Source organism: Schistocerca gregaria, chromosome X, assembly GCF_023897955.1.
Source record: "Schistocerca gregaria isolate iqSchGreg1 chromosome X, iqSchGreg1.2, whole genome shotgun sequence".
In the NCBI taxonomy this organism is placed as follows: domain Eukaryota; kingdom Metazoa; phylum Arthropoda; class Insecta; order Orthoptera; family Acrididae; genus Schistocerca; species Schistocerca gregaria.
This window is the reverse complement of record NC_064931.1, coordinates 538496213-538502212: the sequence shown is the minus strand read 5'-3', so window position 1 is coordinate 538502212 and position 6000 is coordinate 538496213.

Genomic DNA, 6000 nt, shown 5'->3' with positions numbered 1-6000 from the left:
TCTAAATGAAAATATTTATAATCACTGAAGATCACTTTATCCCATTCAGAAGTCCACGGCATATGTATGTCAGCAATCTCCAGTCCATTTTGTTTACTTTTAGGTGTTACAGCAGGTTTCTGCAGTTGTTTCTTGAATGCAAGATGTTTGTCTTTGGACAAAGTTTGCCGTGTTCGTCTGGCAGTAACTAGCAACCGTAAACCAGCAACAAGTTGAGAAGAATAACAGTTTTGGCCCTCGTTTTGCAAAAGAGTAACTCGTCAGATGCTTCAGATAATATTCCACTTTGCCTATGTTCTCCATCCTGTGCGTGTTATGCGCCTAATCTAACGAAATTATCAGTCACTGTCCTTGAACGGTTCTGCTTCGTGACGATTTGAGGGTTAGGGACTTGGAAACCATCGCTTTTTACTTATTCACATGATGATAACCATTTTGCACGTGGAGATGATTTGTCTTCCGTATTGCTACGACCGACGAGATGTAGGTGTTATACACCAACATAGTCAATGCAGTGGCGGTATTCATCCATCGATAAGACAGTAAAGACAAATGTTGTCACCTAGTTCAGTTCTCAGGCGGGGACGGTTATGCTGAGGGTTTGAAGGAGCTCGTATACCATTACAAAAAGGACGGCAAGTACGTAGAATAGTGAAGCAGTTTTATAGGAAATTAAAAACGTCAGTAAACTATTTTTCTAACTCCGGTACTTAAACACAGAACGGCTCTTATTTTATGAATATGCCTTATAGAAATGTGTATATTTGAAAGGTCGAACAAAACGGAAATAAGAGAGCGTGTCACGTCGGGGTGAGCGGAGCTCTACTCTTGGGGCAATCTGGAGATGAGAGATAGAGCATCAGCTGCCCTCTCGGCGCTGCTGTTATCGACGGCTTCCAGTCTCCCATATTTGCACTGCGCCTCTTACCTGGTATCTCTTAATAGAGCTCGAGTAAGCTCTCAGTGTTTTAGCACAAAGTGATTTCTTCTTTTTTCTATTTATTTACACGAGTGTCGTGCTCTCCAGCTAGCCAGCTGTTAAAAGCACATCCGCAACCGACAGAACATGAAACCATGAGACATCCAACCCGAAAATCGGAATCACGACCCGAGTTTGTCTCCTTTTGTTTACAGAAAGCCTTTTATCACAAACCACTGTAAAGATTATGATTTCGTTTGTTTGTGATACTGCCACTAATCATACTGGCACGGTGAAAATAAATTTTTACTCACAACTCCAAAAAATAGTCTTTCTATTTGAATCCCAGAAGCAGTTGAAATGAGACTTACTGTTAGATTAATACTGTGTTAGTCCTAGGCACCAAACATGCTCTGATGTAGTTACACACGCAAACAAGGAGATAAAGGTGTAGATGGTTTTTTTTGTAGTCGAATGTCACATTACAGTCCGCAGATAATGTGACACTGAACTACAGCGAAAGATATTGCAAAACTTTTGCTGTTGCAGGATTTTTGGTTCAGTATGTCGTTGTTTTGCGGTTGTAACTGACATAAGGTAACCGAAACAAAATGTAGTTTCGCGCTGCCATCATAATTTGTGGGAATATCACCACGCAAAACAAGTAACAACTGCGAAGCCTTGGCAGTGGTTTGTGATACACACGTCTTTCCAGATATAAATAACGCTGAAATAAACGCAGATTTTAACACTAATATATATAAACTCGAACTTACGCTGATCCAGTAGCTTTTTCTGATGCAGCGGCCCCTACACTTTTGATTCAAACTGAGTCAAAAACCTTTCTAAATTTGTGAATCACATATATATCAGAGAGAGAGAGAGATGAATATTTGTATAAAGCTAGCGATCCGAGAAAACAGCTTCCTTGGCACCTTATGTTAGACGAGTGGGCAGGATGCTACAGGTCTAGTCAGGTTCCTCCACAAATTTCTTTTCTCCTTAGTTCTATTCAGTACGTCTTCATCAGTTACGTGATCTACCCATCTTATTTACAACAGTCTTCTGTAGCACCAAGTTTCAAAAGCTTGTATTCTCTTCTTTTCTAAACTGTTTATCGTCCATATTTCATTTAGACACATGGCTACTCTCCAAACAAATACTTTCAGGAAAGACTTATTAAGGCTTGTATTTTAACAAATTTCTTTTCCTCAGAAAAGTTTTTCCTGCCATTGTCGATCTACATAAATATGGAAGACACAAAATTAACATATTAAGGAAGCGACAGATTCTGACACAATACGTTGATACTTGTAATAGAATATTCCAAATGGTATCTGAAGGTCATCAGCCGCATGGTACTCACTCTATCCTCTTATCCTAAAATGTATAAAGGACGAATTTTATAGCCATAATTAAAGAGCACACCGAATCTGCTACTGAACCGAAACGACGACGCAGAAGAGCTGAACATTGTGTGTGATTTAACATACTTAACAAGCGGAAGTCATAAAATACGTTACAAGGAGATAGGCAGTCAAGATATTAAGGGTTCTGTTCACTACCAGATAGAATAGCACAAGGTTTCAGGAAAACGAACTTAAACGTTGATCTCAGGCAAAAGCAAACTTTGGTCTTGGCTATGCCACAATATTGGCAATATCAGTAAATTTAAGGGGCCCAGGGTCTACAAGATCAAAAGCCAGAGATGTTAAGGTTCTTACATTGGACGGACGGGGAGGAATTTTAAGATTGAGAGAGTACACGGCCACCCAGAATAAAAGCGCATTCGGTACCAATTTCCTAAAGAAAAAAAATTTAGCGTCCCGCGCAGATAACTGTGCGCATTTGCACGTCGCTGCAGAGATTATGGGAGCTGCGCCAGCCCCGAGTCGAATCCTCCTGCCGTATTAAGAAAGTGGTATGGGGTACCGTTCAGCCTGGAAATGGTGTTCAGAGATTTCTCAAGTCTGACAAGATGAATACCTGGTACCAACGTCCCGCGTCAGTTACACCATTCTAGAACATTTATAGAAAGTTCGAACAATTTCACATGGGGCAACTCTAGATGTTGACAGATAGGGTACATAAATTCCGTCCTTGGGGGGAATGAGGTTGTGACAGGTAAAACATCCTGCCACCCCACGACTAACATTCCCAAATCCAATAACTAACATTCCAAACTCTTAAACATACAGGATAAAGGCCAAGAAAGAGGCGGAAAAGATAGCTTAGCTTTAATATGTATTTCGATGTATGTAGTAACTTACTTGTGCGAACAGCGTCGCAAGTTGACATGGGGTCACCGCTGGGATCGATTGTGAGCATCCTTGCGTGGACACCGCCACAAGAATACAAAACATTCCACAGAGAGGCCTCAAGGCTCCACCCGGTACAATTTCTCTTGAATGAGTATCGACCATCAAGACTTTTAATCAATCAGTTACCATTGCATTATTCACATTTCGTACAACGTATTCTTTTATTTACTTTGTGATGCCAAAAGGTTTTCTGTAAGTAGGTTATATATCATTATGGCCACAGATTGGATTATATCTTAAGTTTTATAGTTAGACACGTGCTGTAGCGAATGACCAATTTCATTTGTGACTATGTTTTACGTTTTAAAGCATCGAATCCGTGTGATGCTGGATGTAGTATCACGTATCGATATCACCTCACGTGCCTCGAGAATTTGTTAACGGAACTGCACGTTACAGTTAGACGCCGATTGCAGTCGAACGGGATCTGGCAGACCCAATCGTGCGCACTGGGTGGGCCACGCCACCAGTGGCTGTTTACCAGGATCGCACTCCGCTGCCATCATACAGGACGGCCGGCGTCAAGCGCACAGCCCAGTTGCTCTTTGAGCTTCATCCCTACGACACCATCGTTCGTGTGTAGCACTGTGAGCCTCATCCTAGTTGCTATTCTGTGAGCCGGTCTCTAATATTAAATAAAAATTTAATGAATTACTTATTAACTGTGATCTCATATCACTACCTACCACACCCACTTTTCATAAAAAAATACATAAAATTTCATTCAATAATAATAATTGGTCGAACTTCCTAATTTGTTATAAAGATTCAGCTGGTTCAGATGAAGCAATTGGAATTCTTTTCTGTGTAGTTCTTGTGTTGTTATTAGTTTTTTTAACCATACATGCTTTGACTAGCATCGATATCACACTGAGATAATTCTGAATATGAACCATTACAGTATGGATAAATTATAGCTCCATCAACATCTGTGTGTTCTAAACGTAGTGCAAGACCAATTTCATGAACCAAAACTTCATTTGTTTTTTCTTTTGGTGTATTCCCATCAGTCTCCAAATACAACTCCTCATCATCCATGTGTATTTACGCTGGATCTTTGTTGATAGTTCGACAAAATTTATGCTGCAACACATTATCATTTCCATCTAGTTTCTTTGAATATTGGTGGCTGTGGGTTTTATAGCTGTGTACATATCGCTTTCGTGTAATGTAAATATTAGAATTATTGTTATCTTGATGCAACTTAATGTCAATATTCTTTTGCCCTTCATGAAATGCTGCCTTTGTTATTAGTAACATCTTTTCAGTTGTACCCTTATAAAATCATTTTATATTTTTCTTTTTCCATTTACACACAGTATTTCTGTAGTCAGCGTATATATCTTTTGCATGACATCCACGCTTATTCATAAAATTTAAAGTTTTCTCACTTAAGTCACCACTTACTTCAAGAACGTGTGTGTCCTGAAATATCTATTTGTTTCTCTAAATAGATCGTCACTCACTTCCGTAATCTTCTTATAAGGGGCACTCGAAAAGAAATGAGCCGGAGACATAATGACTAAAACCAGTACCTGTATGTTACAAATATTGACCCTGGCTGTTAAGACACAAGGCGGTGAGTAGCTGTTTCATAAGATTCCTTGGGCTACTATGTTAACCAGTTCCGCCGGCCAGTGTGGCCGAACGGTTCTAGGCGCTTCAGTCTGGAACCTTGCGACCGCTACAGTCGCAGGTTCGAATCCTGCCTCGGGCATTGATGTGTATGATGTCCTCAGGTTAGTTAGGTTTAAGCATTTCTGAGTTCTAGGGGACTGAGGACCTCAGATGTTAAGTCCCATAGCGCTCCGAGCCATTTGAACTATTTTTAACCAGTTCCGCAAGTACAACTGGACGTCGTCTTCCGACGTGAATCGTTTGTCCCTCAGATCCTTTTTAAGGGGACCAAAAACAGCGTAATCACAGGGAGAGATGTTCGGAGTGAAAGGACGGTGCCCAAGAACTTTCCATTTGAATCTCTGCATTAGTGCTGTGACTGTGGTGACCGTGTGAAGCATAGCATTGTCGTGGAGCAGAATGACCCCACGGGTGAGATTGTCTGGTCATTTTGATTTGATCGCTTGGCGAAAGATGGTCAAGGTTTGCTGGTAACGCTGGGCATTCACTGTTGTCCCGTGCTGCAGGACGTGAATCAGAAGGAATGAATTTTTGGTCCCATTAAAAAGTCTGTGAGGGGCAAAAGATTCACTGATTTGTGTCACAGTGAAACAAGTGCCTCAACCACCAGAGTCAATACTTCTAACATACAGGTACTTGTGTCTGTAATTATGCTTCCAACGCGTTTCTTTTTGAATACCTCTTATATTGTCCTGAACACCAAAGTAACCATTAACATTGAAATATTTCATTGCTTTACTCTTTTCATCTGCAACTGCTATTTTCATAATCAACAGAAGTCAAGGTAACTTCATTTATATAGACTTAAAATGTTATAAGATTAATGTAAACCCCTATAATTAGGAGGTACTGATTTATACATAAAAATTTTATTAATAAAAATATAAAAAGATATCCTGCACATATATCAATTTCTGATATTACACAGGAATAACTGTAACTGATGAAAACGGTATATTGACTGACCACAATCGTAAAAGTGATTCTGGGCACGTTTTAATTTTTGTCTGCAATAAATATTGAACAAGACAGAAAAATCACTCCTACTCATTCACTGTGAATGAGAAATCAGAAAATTACCTAAATATTTCTTTCATGGGTACAGAAATTAACATATACATA